Here is a 24737-nt window from a genome sequence, read left to right as displayed (position 1 = left end):
CTGTCCCCCGTGTATCCCGTATAAAGATCCCTGTCCTCAGTGTATCCCGTATACAGATCTCCGACCTCAGTGTATCCCGTTTACAGATCCCTGTCCCCCGTGTATCCCGTATACAGATCCCTGTCCTCCGTGTATCCCGTATACAGATCCCTGTCCTCAGTGTATCCCGTATACAGATCCCTGTCCCCCGTGTATCCCGTATACAGATCCCCGTCCCCCGTGTATCCCGTATACAGATCCCCGTCCTCCGTGTATCCCGTATACAGATCCCCGTCCTCCGTGTATCCCGTATACAGATCCCCGTCCTCCGTGTATCCCGTATACAGATCCCCGTCCTCCGTGTATCCCGTATACAGATCCCTGTCCTCCGTGTATCCCGTATACAGATCCCTGTCCTCAGTGTATCCCGTATACAGATCCCTGTCCTTTGTGTATCCCGTATACAGATCCCTATCCTCCGTGTATCCCGTATACAGATCCCAGTCCTTTGTGTATCCTGTATACAGATCCCTTTCCTCCGTGTATCCTGTATACAGACCCCTGTCCTCCGTGTATCCTGTATACAGACCCCTGTCCTCCGTGTATCCTGTATACAGACCCCTGTCCTCCGTGTATCCTGTATACAGACCCCTGTCCTCCGTGTATCCCGTATACAGATCCCAGTCCTTTGTGTATCCTGTATACAGATCCCTGTCCTCCGTGTATCCTGTATACAGACCCCTGTCCTCCGTGTATCCCGTATACAGATCCCTGTCCTCCGTGTATCCCGTATACAGATCCCTGTCCTCCGTGTATCCTGTATACAGATCCCTGTCCCCCGTGTATCCCGTATACAGATCCCTGTCCTCCGTGTATCCTGTATACAGACCCCTGTCCTTCGTGTATCCTGTATACAGATCCCTGTCCTTCGTGTATCCCGTATACAGATCCCAGTCCTCCGTGTATCCTGTATACAGACCCCCGTCCTCCGTGTATCCCGTATACAGATCACTGTCTTCCGTGTATCCCGTATACAGATCCCTGTCCTCCGTGTATCCTGTATACAGACCCCTGTCCTCCGTGTATCCCGAATACAGATCCCAGTCCTCCGTGTATCCCGTATACAGACCCCTGTCCTCCGTGTATCCCGTATACAGATCCCAGTCCTCCGTGTATCCTGTATACAGACCCCTGTCCTCCGTGTATCCCGTATACAGATCCCCGACCTCAGTGTATTCTGTATACAGACCCCTGTCCTCCGTGTATCCCGTATACAGATCCCTGTCCTCCGTGTATCCCGTATACAGATCCCTGTCCTTTGTGTATCCTGTATACAGACCCCTGTCCTCCGTGTATCCCGTATACAGATCCCTGTCCTCTGTGTATCCCGTATACAGATCCCTGTCCTTTGTGTATCCTGTATACAGATCCCTGTCCTCCGTGTATCCCGTATACAGATCCCTGTCCTCCGTGTATCCCGTATACAGATCCCTATCCTCCGTGTATCCCGTATACAGATCCCAGTCCTTTGTGTATCCCGTATACAGATCCCTGTCCTCCGTGTATCCTGTATACAGACCCCTGTCCTTCGTGTATCCCGTATACAGATCACTGTCCTTCGTGTATCCCGTATACAGATCCCTGTCCTCACTGTATCCCGTATACAGATCCCTGTCCTCCGTGTATCCCGTATACAGATCACTGTCCTTCGTGTATCCCGTATACAGATCCCTGTCCTCCGTGTATCCCGTATACAGATCCCTGTCCTCCGTGTATCCTGTATACAGATCCCTGTCCTCCGTGTATCCCGTATACAGATCACTCTCCTCCGTGTATCCCGTATACAGATCCCAGTCCTCCGTGTATCCCGTATACAGACCCCAGTCCTCCGTGTATCCCGTATACAGACCCCCGTCCTTCGTGTATGCCGTATACAGATCCCAGTCCTCCGTGTATCCTGTATACAGACCCCTGTCCTTCGTGTATCCCGTATACAGATCCCTGTCCTGCTGTACACAGGGATCACTATATATGATATAGGGCAGTTAGTGGGCTCAGTGCTGCAGCTTCTGGTCGGGATTAGCGGCGCCCATCCCTTGTACACCCCTGATTTCTATTTTTCCGCACATTCATTTAGGAGTCGTCTGATTATCACTGAGAGGCGTCCTGTGGAGGGTGTGATTTTAATCTCTCGCCCGGCGGGTCACTCCAGCGGTGGAGGTGCTCCGGAGACGTCTGGCCTGAAGTCTGCAGGTCCACAAGTGCCGCGGCCCGGAATATAATACACAGGCGCTGGCTACTCTACAGAAAAGCCTCATTGTCTGCCACATGCACTCTCCGCAGGCTCCTGAACCGCACATTTTACGAGTCTACATTTCAGCGCAGAATTTTCAATTCCATTAAGACAGAGCAGGATCTCTGGCGATATAACATTACGGGCGGCGGATATGAACCTCGGCCCCACTGCCGCAAGAGCTAAACGAATCCAGATGCCACAGAGGAGGCTTAATACAGGCAAAGATATTCAAATGTCAGTCCCCCCCGCCGCTCTGCCCCTGCTCCGAAAACTCAGCTGTGTAACACAGAACATACAAAGTGACACACGAGCGTCGCACTGCAAGACACCAGAACAGAATGATTCCTGGCACACATGGCGGCCGCGCAAGCAAATGGACACAAAACTGTGAGCCAACAAGATCAACGGTCTCCTCTCCTGAAATACTCAGTGCTGCTGGGGACCCGGCCTCTTCCACTATGTGAGGGCTCATGCATGCGGCCCACAATGAACGTGCAACATCCCTGCGGATTCCACAGACGGATCCAGACCCATTCAACTTGAAAGGGTTCGTCCTCACCGCCAAAAAATAGAACTCCGTAGTGCTTCCGTGGGGTTCCGTGTCTCCCTTCTGCAACGGACCTTCCGGATTGCGGGCCGCAATACAGGCCACGGCTGGCAATGGCGTTGTGCATGAGCCCTAACTCTCTGCTTGTGACCTCCACAAGATCAGCACACTCATCTGCTGAAATCCTCTGTGCTGCTACTCCTTTCAGTCATGGTTTACAATGTCTTTATTTTCCCTGTCCACTAGGGGCGCTGTAACACGACTGCATGAAGAATCACTTGAGCAGCTCCCTCTGCGGAATATCATATTTCCAGAAGTTTTATTAAACTAATGAAATCCAATAAATCCCTATTTTAATAAGAGGGTAAATTCCCCTTTAAATCCGCCATGTATCCGAGAATATTCTGCAGAAACACCTAATTATCGCAGGCGGCTGCAAATGCGCATTCTGATGTATTGTGCGGAAGAATGCAGCTCTGCAGGGCGAGGCCGCCAAACACCTTTCTGCAGGATCTGATTTCACTTGTAATTGTGTGGCGTCGCTCCCACACCTGGGGTCTGCGGATCCGCGCGGATACTGGAAGCAGATGTCTAAGAGAAGGGTTCGCCCCCTCCTTTGCCCCAGTGCTGCACAAAGTGGCAACGGAACGACGGAGAGACATCGGTGAACATAACAGGAGGCAAATTCTGAGCTCCAGGCCGTGGTGATACATTGTATCACTGCCACATGCAACAATGTATCATTAGGAAACGACTATGGCCGGGACGGCTGCCGTACTGTACATGAGGCCGCGAGGGTTCACAACTGGACGATATCGCAAAGCCAACAATCGCAGTGTTTTAGGGTGGCCAGCGATAAATTTCTGATATTTTCCTCACATGACTTTTGGCAGCGGCTCCCGAAACACTGAATGCGGTGAATCCTCGGAATAGAACTGCAATCGTGGTCACATGATCTCAAAGCGCCGCACGGGTGGTTTTATTGGATTCACAATTTTCAAATGCTACAAATTTTTTCTGCATCTGAAGATCTGTGACCAAGGTACCTTTCATAGGTGTCAATAAAAAAAAACACTGCAGCTAAGTGCAAAAGTCTTCACGCCCTGCCTGGCTATCAAGCTTCTGCAGAGTTACTGAATGGGCTAATGACGGGCGCTTGCTCTTCCTGCGGGTCCACTTCTCGGGCTGAGAGGTGCTGCAATCATTCTAAAATGTGATATAAAAACATGGCAGCCCCCCCCAAAAAAATAAATAAAATATAATAATAATTAAATTACTTTTCTTGCAGTGTTTTAGTGTATTAAAAAGTTCTGTGTAGAGAAGGGGTAGTCGGGGTAAAAGAGGGACATCTTGGGTATGGGAGGGATGGTCTGGGTGAATGAGGGGTGATCTGGCTGGAGGAGGGGATGTCTTGAGTGTAGGAAGGGTCGTGTAGGTGGAAGAGGGTGTGTCCTGGGTGTAGAAGGGTAAGTCTTGAGTGAGGAAGTGGTGGTCGAGTGGATGTCTTGAGTGTGGGAAGGGCGGTCTGGGTGGAGAAGTGGACATCTTGGGTGAAGGATGGGTGGTCGGGTTAGAGAAGGGGACATCTTGGGTGGGGAAGAAGTAGTCATATGGAAGAGGGGACATCTTGTGTGTGAGAGGGGTGGTGTGGTGATGGAGGGGACGTCTTCGGTGGGGGATGGGTAGTCAGGGGAGAGGAAAGGACGTCTTGGGTGGAGGATGGGTGGTCGGGTTAAACAAGGGGACATCTTGGGTGGGGAAGCAGCGGTCAGATGGAGGAGGGGACATCTTGTGTGTGAGAGGGGTGGTCTGGTGGAGGAGGGGACGTCTTGGGTATGGGATGGGTGGTCTGGGTAGAGACAGGGCTTTTTGGTGGTGGTCGGGTGGACTGGGTGTTGGAGGGGACGTCTTGGGTAGGGGAGGGGGGCCTTGGGTGTGAAATGTTTATCAGTTATGACATTAGGCTGCGTCAGGCTGAGGAGGACAGAGCGGATTAAGAAGTGGCCATTAAGATTTCCACTGGCGTGTCACTCAGCGCTGCCGGAATGTGGAATTCTTCCCGGGTCACAGGAATTCCGCACATTACTGGGAAGTGAACTGGGCACATGTGCTTCCCGCTGCAGCCGCTGCCAGGCAACCGTATAATAACAGTGACTGAAGCGGTGTGACCCTCCAGTAATAACATCCCGGCACCACAGCCTCCTGGCCGCTATTATTAGGGTTGAGCTGTTTTTAGCAATTTGCTTAGTAAGACACTAGTGACCAGCATTAGAGAGCAACGGCGAGCAATAGAGTATTGGAGAGCAATAGAGAGTATCGGCGAGCAATAGAGTATCGGAGAGAAATAGAGAGTATCGGAGAGAAATAGAGAGTATCGGAGAGCATCAGAGATCATTAGAGAACATCAGAGAGCGTCAGAAGATTAGAGAGCATCGTAGAGCATTAGAGAGTATTACAGAATGTCAAAACATCAGAAAGCGTCAGAGAGCATTAATCCGCGTGTCAACTATTGCAATTTAATTTTAGCGGGGCATCTGGAGTTAAAAACAAAGCAACTTTGAAAATAATCTCAACCTAAAAAAATCTACTACTATTTTATGTTTACAGCTCTTATGCAAATCTATGTGTCTCCATGGTTACAGACAATGAACAGATCATGTCAATTAGTCCTGATCCTGGCACAACTTCAACACCCCCCACTGCAAACCTCTTCCAATTGTTGAACATGGTGTAAAACCAGCTGTGACTAAATGCTGACAAACGACCATTCAAAAAATGGACATGAAACTTTTTTTGTGACTATAATAGACACAAGTCCCTTGATAAATAACCCACAGTGACTGCACCAGCAGAATAGTGAGTGCAGCTCTGGAGTATAATACAGGATGTAACTCAGGATCAGTACAGCATAAGTAATGTATATACACAGTGACTGCACCAGCAGAATAGTGAGTGCAGCTCTGGAGTATAATACAGGATGTAACTCAGGATCAGTACAGGATAAGTAATGTATGTACACAGTGACTGCACCAGCAGAATAGTGAGTGCAGCTCTGGAGTATAATACAGGATGTAACTCAGGATCAGTACAGGATAAGTAATGTATGTACACAGTGACTGCACCAGCAGAATAGTGAGTGCAGCTCTGGAGTATAATACAGGATGTAACTCAGGATCAGTACAGGATAAGTAATGTATGTACACAGTGACTGCACCAGCAGAATAGTGAGTGCAGCTCTGGAGTATAATACAGGATGTAACTCAGGATCAGTACAGGATAAGCAATGTAATGTACACAGTGACTGCACCAGCAGAATAGTGAGTGCAGCTCTGGAGTATAATACAGGATGTAACTCAGGATCAGTACAGGATAAGTAATGTATGTACACGGTGACTGCACCAGCAGAATAGTGAGTGCAGCTCTGGAGTATAATACAGGATGTAACTCAGGATCAGTACAGGATAAGTAATGTAATGTATGTACACAGTGACTGCACCAGCAGAATAGTGAGTGCAGCTCTGGAGTATAATACAGGATGTAACTCAGGATCAGTACAGGATAAGTAATATATGTACACAGTGACTGCACCAGCAGAATAGTGAGTGCAGCTCTGGAGTATAATACAGGATGTAACTCAGGATCAGTACAGGATAAGTAATGTATGTACACAGTGACTGCACCAGCAGAATAGTGAGTGCAGCTCTGGAGTATAATACAGGATGTAACTCAGGATCAGTACAGGATAAGTAATGTGTGTACACAGTGACTGCACCAGCAGAATAGTGAGTGCAGCTCTGGAGTATAATACAGGATGTAACTCAGGATCAATACAGGATAAGTAATGTGTGTACACAGTGACTGCACCAGCAGAATAGTGAGTGCAGCTCTGGGGTATAATACAGGATGCAACTCAGGGTCAGTACAGGATAAGTAATGTATGTACACAGTGACTGCACCAGCAGAATAGTGAGTGCAGCTCTGGAGTATAATACAGGATGTAACTCAGGATCAGTACAGGATAAGTAATGTATGTACACAGTGACTCCACCAGCAGAACAGTGAGTGCAGCTCTGGGGTATAATACAGGATGTAACTCAGGATCAGTACAGGATAAGTAATGTATGTACACAGTGACTGCACCAGCAGAATAGTGAGTGCAGCTCTGGAGTATAATACAGGATGTAACTCAGGATCAGTACAGGATAAATGCGCCATGGATAATGCACTGCACTTCAGTGTTACATATTGATGAAGGTGAACACCTGACACCGACATATTTAATAGGGACACTTTGTGTCAATACACAGTTTATGGTTCTGCTTCTTCTTTCACACTCGCGTGTCCTCGCCAGTTTCTGGACGGCTCTGAAGTGTCAGCATTTTATATAAACCCCGTCGCCGCTGCTCATTGGAACATATAATTCTAGGAGATGCGGGAAGTTTTTGTTACGAATAGTTATAACATGAGCCAATCAGTCTGCAGGATACACATGACTACATACAGTATATATATAGTGAAATTCCTGTCCTCCAGCACCTGATAATCCGGAACAGAGCTGCAATATAATCTGGAATATCGGGAGAAAAATCCTCTGATTGTAACACTAAGGTCACAGTGACAAATAAATATGCTCTAGTCACACCGCAATCATCATGGACGGATCCGTTCAAATAATACAACCGTCTGCATCCGTTCAGAACGGATCCGTTTGAATTATCTTTAACATTGCCAAGATGGATCCGTCTTGAACCCCATTGAAAGTTAGTGGAGGACGGATGCGTTTTCTATTGTGTCAGAGAAAACGGATCCGTCCCCATTGACTTACATTGTGTGTCTGGACAGATGGCTCAGTTTCATCAGACGGACACCAAAACGCTGCAAGCAGCGGAAAGGACACTGAACTGACGCAGTCTGAGCGGATCATTTTCCATTCAGAATGCATTAGGGCAAAACTGATCCGTTCTGGATGCTGGTGAGAGCCCTGAACGGACCTCACAAACGGAAACCTAAACGCCAGTGTGAAGGTAGACTAACTTGCAGGAAGTTTCTGATAATTGCAAGACTTCCAGCAATGAATGTCTTGTTCTTCAAAGGGAAATAAGTTGCTGCCGGAGGTCACCAGGCTGGAGCGAGAGCGGCAGATTTCAGATCAATACTTTATTCGGAAATTTTTATTGATTATTTATAATCCAGAAATTCAAACTATCCAATTATCTGTGGCCAATCCGGAGTCATGGCTGAGGGATTAATAGATATTTCTGCATCTACATCCAGAGAGGATACAATCGTATCCAGTCTAGACAATGCTCCATGAGCTAAACATAGGCAGCTGCCGCTGTTCACTTCTCGCTGCTGGTTTGCTACAATGTATCAGTCTGGAGTCCAGGTCACAGAGCATTATCAAGACTGGATACAACTGTATCAACTTCTCAGAGAGCAGTGCTAGCTATGTACAGGTTTACTGACTAGACACAGTACATATTAGCTGAAGAGGGGTCCAGTAAGCCGCCAGCACCTTCATGGCACTGACCATCGGAACATAGGCAGCGGCTGTCAACTAAGAGATGTGTCACTTCAGCAAGTGGCATTTATCATGTACAGAAAGTTAATACAAGCACTTACTAATGTATTATTATCCATATTGCTTGCTTTGCTGTCTGGATTCATTTCTCAACCACAATATACATCACTCGTCTCCTGGTTACGATCACTGCACACTTCACTTATTTGGGCAGTCACGGGGCCAAAACTGACTAAATAACTCCAGTGTGAACTCAGCCTTACAGGTCGATGTTAGCGCCAAGAAGAAGCGCACTCCCTTTACACCGTCGTCAGCTGATTCCACATAGATGTCTACAGAACCTGTTCTATTAACCCCTTATACAAGTAGAGCCCCCGACAGAGTGGAGAGGGGGTCAGCAGTAAGTTTGTGTTGATGTCACTGATTATTTTGCCTTTCCTCTGATAAGTCAGAACAATAACCCCCAAAATACGGATCCTGTCTGTGGAGCAAACGAGGTGCAGAACAGCGTGACCCCTCCGTGCCCTGCACATGTGGTATGCTGGGGGGGCACTGTGACATGTCCCTGCAGTGGAGGCTGAGGACACGGTGGAGGATGAGGAGGCAGAGGCGGACGTTGTCGCTGGACCAACAGCGCGGCAACATGGAGGCGGAAGCAGCGTCACCTGGCCAAGATGCTGGTGTGGCTGTACAGGAGCCACATTCACCCAGTGGGCTGTAAAGGACATGTATTGTCCCTGACCGTAGTTACAGCTTCACACGTCGGTGCTGCCGTGTACTTTGGCAGACACCGACAGGCTCAAGGACTGGCCCACCTACTGTTCTACATACGTGTGCAGGGCTGGTACTGCCTTTTTGGCAAAGAGATGACGACTTGGGACTCTCCACCTCGGCTCGGCACAAGCCATCAGTTCTCTGAAAGAGTCCACCTCTTGGAAAGGGAGGGACTGCAGCACCAGCAACTCGGACAGGAGCACGTTCAGCGTCTGCGCTGTTGGATGAGTGCACACATACTGCTGTCTCTTGGCAATCGCTTCTGTGATCGATTGCTGACGGAATGACTGACGGGGAGGAGCAGGAGCATCAGGACCAGCAGACGATGGGAAGGACAGACAGCTCCCTTCGGCGGAGGTAGTGTGTTAGAAAGGACAGACAGGATTACTGGTTCTCAACAAGCTTAGAATCAACGTGGAAAATATATGGCATCAGAGGTGCGTGAGGACGCCATCACTATAGGACGGGTACGCCATCCAGGGCAGGTTGTATATGTGGGCGACATACAGAATATAATCAGGAAACAGACTGAAGAATGAGGACAATTCGATCTGATAATTGGCGGCAGTCCTTGTAATGACTTATCTGTGGTCAACCTGCACCGGAAAGGCCTTTATGGGGGCAGCGGACAACAGTTTTTTTACTTTCCATAATTACTCAATAAAGTGTTGCCTAAGACAGGAGAGAATCGTCCAGTCTTCTGGTTGTTTGAGAACGTGGTTGCGATGGAGAAAGCATTCCAAAAAACTATTTCTCTTCACCTGGAGACGAATCCCGTCAAGATTGATACAAGTGCGGTATCGGCTGCTCCTTGAGCCGGACACTTCTGGGGGAACCTGCCCGAGCAGGCCTCTAGTAGCTACAGACAATGAGAAGACAAAGCTTCAAGATTGCTTAGAGCCCTGAAGAGTCATGAAGTTCGTCAAGATTCAAACCATAACTACCAGCCCCTGGTCTCTTCGTCAGGGGAAACATCACGAGTTCCCAGTCATCATGGATGGGAAGGAGGAGGACATCCTGTGGTGCACGGAGATGGAGAGGGTCTTCGGATTTCCCCCGTACTATACGGACATCTCAGAAATGAACCGCTGCTCCCGACAGAAGCTCCTGGGAAGGTCATGCAGCGTCCCGGTCATCATAGATGGGAAGGAGGACATCCTGTGGTGCACGGAGATGGAGGGGTCTTCGGATTCCCCTGCACTATACGGACTCATGGAGCGTCCCCGTCATCCGGCATCTATTCGCCCCGCTGAAGGATTATTTTGAAAGTGTGTAGAAGCCACACGGGGCCCCCTCGCTGCAGATCTATCATGGAGACACCGGATTTTATAATATTACATTATTATATAAAGAAAAAAAGAAAATGAAGCCCCTTCTTCTCCCGGCTCCCAAGTGCGACCAGTTACATCATCATCATCGAGTAGTGTCTGCACGTCACTGATGTCCTCCTCAACCGTCTCTGGGTCAGGAGCCTGACCGCTCGCAACACCAGCTCCCGCGCCACTCTCCTCATCACTACTTGCCCGCCAGCTAATAAGCCCTTTTCTTGCCACTAATAAAAGCCCAAAAATGCTTTAGAACATATAACTGCCCCGCACAAGGGCAAATAAGACATGGAAATATTCCCTGTAATAACCCCTGGTAATGCCGGTATCACACAGAACCTGCACCCCAATTAACAAGAACGGTTTGCTGGAATTACAGAGCTGTATGATGGCAGTGTGGATCCGCAGTCAGTGCAGCAAGGTGTAATAGGATTGTTCCTGTTCCCCAGGCTGTAACCTCCCCGACTGAACCCTGTTCTGCTTCAATACTGTGGAATGATTCCTCCCGATTCTTTCTCTTCACCTTGAATAATCTTTTCCTGAACTTGTAAATAGTTTTTTTTAGCACAATGAAGTCTTTCCTCGCACTGTCCCTAGCGCCTGCTGACGCCTTTCTCTGCACTAAGTGCACTGGAAAATGGCACAATCCAAGATGGCTGCCGCTATTTACAGGGCTGTGACATCACAGGGCTGGCTGGCTGCTGATTGGCTGCATGCATGGCATTGTGGGTGATCCCGCCTTCCCAGAGTTCCTTGCTCCTTGCATGTGCAGCAGCCATTTTAGGAAAAAATGCGATTCGTTACCACAAAGCATGAAGAAATTCGGCTTCGGTGAGATTCAAATTTTTCCTGTAATTCGGATTGAATTCCACTTTCTTCTTCTTCTTCGCTTTGTCAGCTTCGATTCGCTCATCTCTAGTGACGACCCCAAGACAATCTATGAACAACGCATTTCATTCCCCCCCAATGTTAAACCAACATTGCAATTACAGAGATGAGACGCAACTTGCAAACCGGGAGTCATTAAACTAATGAATGAATGTGGACAAATCTAACGGAATATTTAATGTGAGGCTGAAGAATCAGCTGCAGGGGGAGGGGTGCGCAATACAGCAACGGTGCATTTTGCTAGAAATTAAATGGCTGTTTACTGCAGCTTCAGCAGTGCAGCCGCCGCTACGTCGAGCTATTAAGTTGAGCGTTGAACTTCATAGAGCTGGCTGTCTTTCCCAGCCGTCCTTTTGATGTTACCTCCAAAGGAAAGAGATCAAAGGCTGGCGGCGCGGTGAGGGAAAGTCCCGCTCTTTGCCGAGCTGCCTGTGATATATGTTAAAATCTTGGCCACAAGCTGAAGAAAATATACTTTCATAGGTAGGTGTTAAACCAAAGCCAATGGGAGCAAGCGTAAAATGATGAGCGGCGGGTCGCAGGAATGTCTGCGTCACTGGACCATCATATAACATGAAAGGACGCACTGGTGCCGCCCCCGCCACACACGTTAAATATTCAAAATTTTATGGTGATGCTCATCCCTGTTAAACGTAAAAGCACCTTGTATAATTTGCAATCTCTGCAGCGGAGGGTCAGTCGCTGGATCACCATCCACGACTATGACACCTCCAACCCTGCACCTGCCACCAGAGGCACAGAGAAGGGTCAGTCACTGGACCACCATCCACGACTATGACATCTACAACCCTGCACCTGCCACCAGAGGCACAGAGGAGGGTCAGTCGCTGGACCACCATCCACGACTATGACACCTCCAACCCTGCACCTGCCACCAGAGGCACAGAGGAGGGTCAGTCGCTGGATCACCATCCACCACTATGACACCTCCAACCCTGCACCTGCCACCAGAGGCACAGAGGAGGGTCAGTCGCTGGATCACCATCCACGACTATGACACCTCCAACCCTGCACCTGCCACCAGAGGCACAGAGGAGGGTCAGTCGCTGGATCACCATCCACCACTATGACACCTCCAACCCTGCACCTGCCACCAGAGGCACAGAGGAGGGTCAGTCACTGGACCACCATCCACACTATAACATCTCTAACCCTGTGTCTGCCACCAGAGGCACAGAGGAGGGTCAGTCACTGGACCACCATCCACCACTATAACATCTCTAACCCTGTGTCTGCCACCAGAGGCACAGAGGAGGGTCAGTCGCTGGACCACCATCCACACTATAACATCTCTAACCCTGTGTCTGCCACCAGAGGCACAGAGGAGGGTCAGTCACTGGACCACCATCCACCACTATAACATCTCTAACCCTGTGTCTGCCACCAGAGGCACAGAGGAGGGTCAGTCGCTGGACCACCATCCACCACTATGACATCTCCAACCCTGCACCTGCCACCAGAGGCACAGAGGAGGGTCAGTGGCTGGACCACCATCCACCACTATGACATCTCCAACCCTGCACCTGCCAACAGAGGCACAGGGGAGGGTCAGTCGCTGGACCACCATCCACCACTATGACACCTCCAACCCTGCACCTGCCAACAGAGGCACAGGGGAGGGTCAGTCGCTGGACCACCATCCACCACTATGACATCTCCAACCCTGCACCTGCCACCAGAGGCACAGGGGAGGGTCAGTCGCTGGACCACCATCCACCACTATGACACCTCCAACCCTGCACCTGCCACCAGAGGCACAGAGGAGGGTCAGTGGCTGGACCACCATCCACCACTATGACATCTCCAACCCTGCACCTGCCAACAGAGGCACAGAGGAGGGTCAGTGGCTGGACCACCATCCACCACTATGACATCTCCAACCCTGCACCTGCCACCAGAGGCACAGGGGAGGGTCAGTCGCTGGACCACCATCCACCACTATGACACCTCCAACCCTGCACCTGCCAACAGAGGCACAGGGGAGGGTCAGTCGCTGGACCACCATCCACCACTATGACATCTCCAACCCTGTGTCTACCACCAGAGGCACAGGGAAGGGTCAGTCGCTGGACCACCAGCCACCACAATGATATCTCCAACCCTGCATCTGCCACCAGAGGCACAGGGAAGGATCAGTCGCTAGACCACCAGCCACCACAATGATATCTCCAACCCTGCATCTGCCACCAGAGGCACAGGGAAGGATCAGTCGCTAGACCATCATCCACTACTATAACACATTGAGCCGTGCGCTTGCAACAAGAGGCACAGGCTACAGCCATTGCTCCCCATATGGCCACTACTACTCTAATTTCCATTCTGAGCATCCTCGTATGTGGTAGATGGGATTTCAAGCTCTTTAGGTATCAGGGCCCCAGACTCTGCACCCTTATTGCAGTCTCTTTGGCACTCTGTCCTCACACCATGCAAGTTCACATGGAGGTTCCTGTATGATACAGACATGCTACATGTCTGCACAGAATGACTCTGGGTTCACAGCATCTGCTGAAATGTCACCGTCCCCAAATACACGGCTCATTATAAAGATTCCAGGCAGCAGCGGATTACAAACTAATTGCTCCCCTGACAATAAAGCTGAGAATTTACAGGAGATTCCCATAGTCCAGGACTACAGACCATCCCCCCCCCGACACCCCCCAGATACCCCGGGAGCCACAGGCTTAGCAATGATAACCCCCTACCACCAAACTGTTAACCCCTTGTGAGGAGGCAAGCAGGACACAGAACTGCACAAGAGGAATGTGATTTCTGTATGCAGACGTAGCAGAGTGAAATGTGAGGTCATGTTTCCTCTAAAACACCAAGACATAACTATGGTGTTACATAGGACTGCAGGTAGCATGTACCACATCAGCTGTACTCACAGAGTTATCACTGTGTTATCTGTGGTGTTACATAGGACTGCAGGTGTCATCTACTACATTATCTGTACTCACAGAGTTATCACTGTGCTATCTGTGGTGTTACATAGGACTGCAGGTGTCATCTACTACATTACCTGTACTAGGAGAGTTATCACTGTGTTATCTGTGGTGTTACATAGGACTGCAGGTGACATCTACTACATTATCTGTACTCAGAGAGTTATCACTGTGTTATCTGTGGTGTTACATAGGACTGCAGGTGACATCTACTACATTATCTGTACTCACAGAGTTATCACTGTGTTATCTGTGGTGTTACATAGGACTGCAGGTGACATCTACTACATTATCTGTACTCAGAGAGTTATCACTGTGTTATCTGTATTGTTACATAGGACTGCAGGTGACCTCTACTACATTATCTGTACTCAGAGAGTTATCACTGTTTTATCTGTATTGTTACATAGGACTGCAGGTGACATCTACTATATTATCTGTACTCAGAGAATTATCACTGTGTTATCTGTATTGTTACATAGGACTGCAGGTGACATCTACTACAATATCTGTACTCAGAGAGGTATCACTGTGTTATCTGTGCTGTTACATAGGACTGCAGGTGACATCTACTACATTACCTGTACTCAGAGAGGTATCACTGTGTTACATAGGCACCACCCCATCTACAGGTTGTGTGCAGTATTGCAGTTCAGGCTCACTGACTCCAATGGAGCGGAGATGCAACATCGGACACAAACCATGGACAACCCCTTTAAGGCCATTTCCCTACACTGCGTTCGGTTTGATATTCTTGTAAAGATTTTTCCATTGACAGTGAGAAATGATCCATCGTGGGACATACCTAATAAAAAATTGAGTTTTTCATTTCCATTCAACAACTCTCAAATCAGATCCTCACTGGTTTCCTACCGGGGGGTCATCAGTGTAACATTATGTGATAGCTGGAGGGTTCCTGCACATAAAGTACTCCACTTGGCAGAAGATCTCAAACCTGACGCACCTGGCTCTCTGCATTGGGGATTTAACCCTGCGGCTAATCCTAATTTGTTACCTGTCAGCCTGTCCTGTAAGAAACCTGCAATCCTTCAATCAGTCAATGAGTGTCATTGGTCAGGCCGAGTATGGGACGATGCTGACCAAATGCACAATATTGGCCATTGCTGAAGGACATAAATCTGGGGTCACGAGGAGTTAAACTGGTGAAAATACCGAAATGTCCAACCAACTTAGCCTTATGGGTGTATGCATGAATCTGTGATTGAGAGAAATGATGTCACTAGCGGGGGCTCGATCTGGTCCCCAACTTTGGCTAAATTAAAATCAGGGAAAGGGAAATGTGAAGATCCAATCAAAGCCCAGCATAATCACCGTTATTAGGACTTAGTAAAGGCAAAGTCTCTAAAGTAAAGGAAGTGAAAAGAGGATGAGGTGCCCAGTAGACCAGAACCATGACATCATCAGGGCAGAAACACTTGTAGGTGAAATTTCACACTGATTAAGGTGAAATATGAGAAGGCAAGGGTTAATTATAAAGATTTATAAAAGATGTCAGATCAGGTAACTTGGCATCGCTCCAGCTTATAGACACAGCTGCATTGTGTAAGAATAGAATTAGTTATGTTGTTAGTACCTAGGAGGAATTTCAAGGAAACTATGCAGGTTGCTCAAGTGAGAAATGTTGTTGCCTGAATGCGACCAATAACCAGAACTGTTCCCCAAACTACTAACAATGCAACAGGTATTAGCCGGAAATATCCCTGAATGTACTGTGCTCCTATGTACAAGAATATAACTACTATAATACTGCTCCTATGTACAAGAATATAACTACTATAATACTGCTCCTCTGTACAAGAATATAACTACTATAATACTGCTCCTATGTACAGGAATATAACTACTATAATACTGCTCCTATGTACAAGAATATAACTACTATAATACTGCTCCTATGTACAAGAATATAACTACTATAATACTGCTCCTCTGTACAAGAATATAACTACTATAATACTGCTCCTATGTACAGGAATATAACTACTATAATACTGCTCCTATGTACAAGAATATAACTACTATAATACTGCTCCTATGTACAAGAATATAACTACTATAATACTGCTCCTATGTACAAGAATATAACTACTATAATACTGCTCCTATGTACAAGAATATAACTACTATAATACTGCTCCTATGTACAAGAATATAACTACTATAATACTGCTCCTATGTACAAGAATATAACTACTATAATACTGCTCCCTATGTACAAGAATATAACTACTATAATACTGCTCCTATGTACAAGAATATAACTACTATAATACTGCTCCTATGTACAAGATATAACTACTATAATACTGCTCCTATGTACAAGAATATAACTACTATAATACTGCTCCTATGTACAAGAATATAACTACTATAATACTGCTCCTATGTACAAGAATATAACTACTATAATACTGCCTCCTATGTACAAGGATATAACTACTATAATACTGCTCCTATGTACAAGAATATAACTACTATAATACTGCTCCTATGTACAAGAATATAACTACTATAATACTGCTCCTATGTACAAGAATATAACTACTATAATACTGCTCCTATGTACAAGAATATAACTACTATAATACTGCCTCCTATGTACAAGAATATAACTACTATAATACTGCCTCCTATGTACAAGAATATAACTACTATAATACTGCCTCCTATGTACAAGAATATAACTACTATAATACTGCCTCCTATGTACAAGAATATAACTACTATAATACTGCCTCCTATGTACAAGAATATAACTACTATAATACTGCCTCCTATGTACAAGAATATAACTACTATAATACTGCCTCCTATGTACAAGAATATAACTACTATAATACTGCCTCCTATGTACAAGAATATAACTACTATAATACTGCCTCCTATGTACAAGAATATAACTACTATAATACTGCCTCCTATGTACAAGAATATAACTACTATAATACTGCTCCTATGTACAAGAATATAACTACTATAATACTGCTCCTATGTACAAGAATATAACTACTATAATACTGCTCCTATGTACAAGAATATAACTACTATAATACTGCTCCTATGTACAAGAATATAACTACTATAATACTGCTCCTATGTACAAGAATATAACTACTATAATACTGCTCCTATGTACAAGAATATAACTACTATAATACTGCTCCTATGTACAAGAATATAACTACTATAATACTGCTCCTATGTACAAGAATATAACTACTATAATACTGCTCCTATGTACAAGAATATAACTACTATAATACTGCTCCTATGTACAAGAATATAACTACTATAATACTGCTCCTATGTACAAGAATATAACTACTATAATACTGCTCCTATGTACAAGAATATAACTACTATAATACTGCTCCTATGTACAAGAATATAACTACTATAATACTGCTCCTATGTACAGGAATATAACTACTATAATACTGCTCCTATGTACAAGAATATAACTACTATAATACTGCCTCCTATGTACAAGAATATAACTACTATAATACTGCTCCTATGTACAAGAATATAACTACTATAATACTGCTCCTATGTACAAGAATATAACTACTATAATACTGCCTCCTATGTACAAGAATATAACTACTATAGTTCTGCTCCTATGTACAAGAATATAACTACTATAATACTGCCTCCTATGTACAGGAATATAACTACTATAATACTGCTCCTATGTACAAGAATATAACTACTATAATACTGCTCCTATGTACAGGAATATAACTACTATAATACTGCCTCCTATGTACAGGAATATAACTACTATAATACTGCTCCTATGTACAAGAATATAACTACTATAATACTGCCTCCTATGTACAAGAATATAACTACTATAATACTGCTCCTATGTACAAGAATATAACTACTATAATACTGCTCCTATGTACAAGAATATAACTACTATAATACTGCTCCTGCCATATTTCACCACTTTGTGCTGGTTTTGAGCTGTCAGGATTTTATATGAAGGAATTTGCAGATTATATAGGAGTTGAGAATAAAATGGCCTTTCGCCCTGTTCTATGAGTCAGCTGCACTGCACACAAGGAAGCCTCCTTCTCAGCATGACTAAGGTCATCATGGGGTTTTATTGATCCCTTATCTCCCCTCTCCCTGAGCTCAGCTCTGACTGCGCCACATCCTTAAAGGGGAAAGACCTCCAGATTCTAAAACCTTATGCAGGTGTGATACATCTCAGAGCTGCGGGTTTGTTACAGCTTTATCCAATCTATAGAAACAGTTTTGAGATAAACACATCAGCAAGTGAAATGTATGATTGAGGATTTGAGACAGTTTAAAGCGGTTGTCTATTTATCTTGTTTCTGAGGAGAGATAATTATTGTAGCCACTAGGTGACAGTATCGCACAGTGATGCAATCTCCTATTGGTGTAAATTGTACAGGAGGCCCGGCAGTATCTTCTAAGCTTCCAGGGCTGCTGGCAGTGAAGGAGGAGAGAACATGTCTGGTCATCCTCCTGCCCTCCCTGCTGTCAGGAAACTGTGGCTGCTGGAGAGAAGGACTCTGGGCTGATTTCTCAGGTGTGTGACAGTAGTGAGCTGTAGGAGACTGTAAGGGGGAAATAGGGGATTTGTTTATAGCAGACTCAGATCTGTGTATGTGTGCTGCTCTCTGCAGAGTTCAGAGAGGCATTGGGGGGACTCTGCCCTAGGTCCCCCAATGCCTCTGCTCTAGGTGCACCCCCATTAGTGCCCCAACTCCAGATGCCCCCCAATGCCTCCACTCCAAATGCACTGCTAATATTGCCTCTTCTCCAGTTGCCCCCCTAATACCTCTGCCGAGAGCGTCACATTCTGCAGTATCGACACCTATGGTTTACCTGGCGGCAGTGATGATATTCTGTATTTACAGGCATCACTGCTGCCATTTAAAGGGGTTGTCCAGGTTTTCAAGTTACCCTTGTCACACCATAGAGCATAACTATATGATTAGTGGGGTCCGATTCTGCAGCCCCCACTGATCCCAGGAACGGATCCTGTTCCCCCTTTTTGATGGTGTGAGACGCTGCTCCATTTATTCTCTTTGGGACCACTGGAAATAGCCAGCGCTGTACTCCGCCATCTCCGTCCACCCCTCAGAGAATGGATGGGGGCTCCAGTGTTAGGACCCCTACGGATCATCGTTCTCCCCACTCCTGTGGATAGAGGATAACTAGAAAAGTGGACACCGGCCCTTTAACAGGCGAGCATTTCTATTTTAGTTTGACGCACATTTTGGGCCAGATTAGTAATTTTAAGAAAACCTTTAAAGGGAACCTGTCACCTCCTAAATGCATGTAAACCCGCCAGCAGTCCCTCAGGGTAGCCCGCCGTGCGATACTAATCATACTTTTCATCCCACAGTCCGATGCGACATAAGGTCAGATAACGATCTTTTATCCTCCGTCCGCGCACGTCAGCTTCAAGTCAAGGTAACCACGCCCCCTCTTGCCTTTGAGTGACAGTCCGCAATTCGGCTTCGCTTTCCCAAGTCTCGCGCATGCGCGGTGCCCCCTGTTTCACTGCGCGATCCCATGTCAGGGCATGGGATCGCGCAGCAAAACATTGAAGTGAAGTGAAGTGAACGGTAGAGACATGGAAAAAATATAAGTTAGTGTGCAGGAGCCCAAAGGTGGGCCCCCAGAATCAGTTACACTGGTGGGCCCTAAGCACCCCAGTCTGACACTGCTTATAGATGTGGGTCCCACCCGAAAGTGGTGGAGAGCACACCGCGCAGGCGCAGCCACCCGCCAGTCATTTTCTTTGGGGCCGCTGAAAATAGCTGAGTGAATGGGAGTGGTGGCCGGTCACGCGCTGTGCGCTCCCATTCACTTCTATGGGGAGAGCGCTTAACCTTGCAGGGCCCTGTTCCCGATATAGGTGCGGGTCCCAGCGGTGGGTCCCGCGCCTATAAGACAATGGGGGCATATCCTAGCGATATGCCCCCATTGGCTGAGATGAGACAACCTCTTTAAAATCGGAAAAGGTTGTGTAGACTGAGTACATCTGCAACAAACCCTCAGCAGTGAGAGGTTTTTAGCCTCTGGATGTAAATTAAGAATGTTTCCGTTCACTAAGAGCAAGCAGAGATCTTACAAATGGGAAGGAATTGAAATGCACAGATGCAGAGCTTCTCAATATACCATGAATAAGTTTCAATGACAAAAGATGTAAAATCCCTTTAAGTAGGCAGATTCTGGGGAGACGCCCAACTAGTGGAATATTTTGCCCTATTTACATCAGACAGACACAGTCGTCATAGAAACCAGAGGGATTTTAGGGCGACATTCTAGCGCCCATGCTGGGAGTTCCACAGGTTGGGGTCGGCTGGTCTATGGTGCCCAATCAGACAGAGGGCGCTGCGGGCGCCTGAGCGCGCCGTATCGGCTGAGCCAACGCTCCACAAATATTCTGTTTACTTTAATTATTCATTTGTGGAGCTGATGGAGGTAAAAACAACACGGAGAGGACAATGGAGGCTCGCAGGCAGAACATGTGCAAACACAGAGGTCTGGAAGTGACTCAGTTTCCGGAGCGGTGTCTATTTGTGGTGAACAGGCGAGTCGCCTTTGTTGCCGGAAGTAGATGGCGTTTGAGTGCGAGAAGCTGCAGGATGTCGGGGCTGAAAACAAATATTGTCCAAGACCAGAGGAGAAGAAGCAAAATGCTCCAGATCTGTCCTAAGCGCTTCCTGGCGGGACGGCTCAAAGGTGAAACGGCGAGGAGAGAAAATGCTTCATAGTAATAAAAGGGAAAGTTCTGGAGAAGGTTAGAAACTTCTCTTCCAGAAGCGTATGATGATAATAATAATAAAATACGCTATAATGTAACATCATGTGCTACGGAATATACTGAGATCAGATACAATCAGGCGTGTAACTACCATAGCGGCAGACCATGCGACTGCTATGGGGCCCGGGACCAGAGGGGGCCCAGTCTGAGTTGGGATTATCTCCTCTTCTTTGGTCAGGACTTTACCCTCTAGAGCAGGGTTTCTGACCTCCGGTCCTCGGGACCCACCTACCGGTCAGGTTTTCAGGATTTCCTTAGCATTGAGCAGGTGATCTAATTAGTGTCCATGCATCAGGACTTACCCCAGGTATTCATTCTGTGGGATATTCTCAAATCCTGACCTGAAGGTAGGTCCCGAGGACCGGAGTTGGCCATCCCTGCTCTAAAGGAACAACTTTTAGCAAATGAAGCAGTGGAAAAATGGCCCACGGGTCATTGAAAAGGGTTTAGGCGGAAACCCTTCTGTCCTGTGTGGGGGGCCTGGTTTGATCCTTGCTATGGGGTCCTTACTTCTCTATGTATGCCACTGGATACAATGTATCCAACAATATAACACAATGCAACACAATATGATGCTGCAACATTATACTATACTATACTATATGCTTCCAGAACATACTGATACAAAATACCCAATAACATAATAAACAATGAAACATAATGTAACATCATATACTATACAATATACTGCTAGACGGTACTGATACATAGTATCCACTCATATAACACAATATAATGTAATATAATGTAACATCATATACCATACTAGATAATATACTGATACAAAGTATCCAATTATATAACACAATATAGTGTAATGTGTCATCATCATTTACTATACCGTATAATATGCTGCTAGAAGATACTGATACAATATATCCAATATTTTAGCAAATGTAACATAATAGAACTTCATATACTATATAAAATGCACCTGGAAGATACTGAGATATGATACAATATATCCAATAACATAATGTAATACAATGTCTTAGTATGTACTATACTGCTAGAAGATACTGACATAAGATAAAATATATCCAATAACTCTGTAACATGACATGCTAGTCTATATAATATGCTCCACCTAGAAGATACTGATACAATATATTCAATAACATAACACAATGTAGCATAATATCACAGGATACACTGTATAATAAACCCACAATATGTAACATCATATACTATATAATATGCTACTAGAAGATACAGAAATTTAGTACAATATATCCGATAATATAAGGTAAAGTAACATAATGTAATATACTATAGTACTAGAATATGCCAACATGTCATACAGTATATCCAATACAATATGAGATAAAATAATTCCAATAATATATGACGCACTAAAACAATGTTATCTAATACGCTATATAATACACTACTAGAAGATGCTGCGACTTGATACAGTATATCCAGTATACACAGGCCAGCAACCATCAGCGCTCCAGCTGCTGTGAAACTACAACTCCCAGCATGCAAACATGCTCAGCTGTTCTTCTAACCCCTATGAAAGTGAACGGAGCATTCTGGAAGTTGTAGTTTCAGAATACCTCGAGTATGAAATACTAGAAAACATATAAATGCGTTATAATATATTTAAACATGAAAGTATCAGGGGCTCTTTTGTCCCCAATAAACTAAAGTAAAAGCTGCAAATGTCTTACACTTCTCAGTAACTCTATAAGGTAAACGCACATGTGGCTTTTCTGTGCAGATTTTAACCCAAACCTCACCCCCCACCCCAGAAAGAAAAAAAAAGAAAAGAAAAACAGCAGCGTAATACAGCACCAGCAGAGGGAATGAGATTTGCCAAATCTCACGTACACATTGCGTATTTTTTTCATGTGGAAATCCACAGAATGTCTATTGTTCATTGCGATTGTGCACCTTATATACAGCAGTTGTTTCCCCCCCACAGGCTTCAATGGGGTCGTTAAAATACAGTGAAAATCCGCACCAAAAACCGCAACAATAACCGCAAAAAATGAACACAAATACAAATACTCTACATAATGTTCATACAGCAGAAGGTGGCACAGGACAGGAGTCACAGTGATCTGTAATCATGAGGTGGGGGCTACCTGCTCTAAACAGCTGCATACCCCCTGCCCCAGCTCATATACTAACATGATATAAGGTAACACACCGTAATGTGATCTAGAAAACAATATATTAACTGCAACAAGATAAAATGTCATTTATTACAGAGTAAAACTGTGCAATACACCACAATATTATATAATGTAACATACTATACTGTAATATAGGGTAAAACACTATATACCACAGCAATGCAGTGTATAACAGCACAGTATAATACTGATAGTATGGTACAGCAGCACTGATGTGCCCTCCAATAAAAGCTAATATACTACAATGTAAAATAATGTAATATATAACAAGATTAAAAAGTAATATAATATACATACTACAATATATTATATACAGTAATATACTACCATGTAAGATAATGCATTATACTACAGTATAATATATAATACACTACAATGCAATAAGGTTAATATACCACAATAAAATATAATCTCCTACAATGAAAAAAATTATATACTACTGTACAGTATAAAGTAATTACTGCAATGTAATATACAACAATAAAATATAATGTACACTACAAGGCAATATGATATAATATACTGCAATGTAATGTACCACGTGATACAATGTAATATAATGTAATATGCTACAATATGATAGGCTGCAATATACCACATGTTAGTATAATGTAACACACTACTATATAATGTAATGTACTAAAGACTAATATACAGGAGAACCCAGAGGAAGGGAGACCATACAAACTCCATGCAGATGTTTCCCTGGTTTGCTCTGAATGTAGGACCCCACCGCTACCCACTGAGCCACCGCTAATCACTGAGCCACCGCTAATCACTGAGCCACCGCTACCCACTGAGCCATTGCTACCCACTGAGCCATTGCTACCCACTGAGCCACCGCTGCCCACTGAGCCACCGCTGCCCACTGAGCCACCGATAATCACTGAGCCATTGCTACCCACTGAGCCATTGCTACCCACTGAGCCACCATGCTGCTTAGTGCCCAGATATTTGCCCATCAGGGATGTGTTGGTCACGAGCAGAGCCTTCGGCCTCAGTTAAAGCCAAGAAAGTTTTTAACACAAGTAAGGCTACTTTCACACTGGTGTTTTGGTTTCCGTTTCTGAGATCCGCTCAGGGCTCCTCTCAGCAGCGTCCAAAACGGATCAGTTTTGCCCTAAAAGGATCCGCTCAGACTGCGTCACTTTGCCTCCATTCCGTCTCCATTCCGCTGCTTGCAGCGTTGTGCTGTCCGCCTGACGAAACTGAACCAAACGGATCGGTCCTGACACACAATGTAAGTCAACGGGGACGGATCCGTTTTCTCTGTCACAATCCGACACAATAGAAAACGGATCCGTCTAGGCTATAGAAGACATAAGACAACCGGATCCGCTCATGACGGATGCATGCGGTTGTATTATCGTAACGGAAGCGTTTTTGCAGATCCATGACGAATCCGCAAAAAAACGCTAGTGTGAAAGTAGCCTAAAGCAGAAAGGTTCCTTCAGGATCTGAACTCTGC

The 24737-nt window shown here is 45.6% G+C and overlaps 1 protein-coding gene across 14 annotated transcripts in view; it reads right to left on the bottom strand.

Moving 5' to 3' along the window:
- The window catches only part of TCF7L2 (transcription factor 7 like 2), a 191663-nt gene that overhangs the window by 89370 nt on the left and 77556 nt on the right, over positions 1-24737 (bottom strand). The gene's annotated exons all lie outside the window — the stretch shown is intronic.

The sequence above is a fragment of the Bufo gargarizans genome, chromosome 5 (assembly GCF_014858855.1).
Source record: "Bufo gargarizans isolate SCDJY-AF-19 chromosome 5, ASM1485885v1, whole genome shotgun sequence".
NCBI classification, from domain to species: Eukaryota; Metazoa; Chordata; class Amphibia; order Anura; family Bufonidae; genus Bufo; species Bufo gargarizans.
This window is presented reverse-complemented; position numbering and strand designations above follow the sequence as displayed.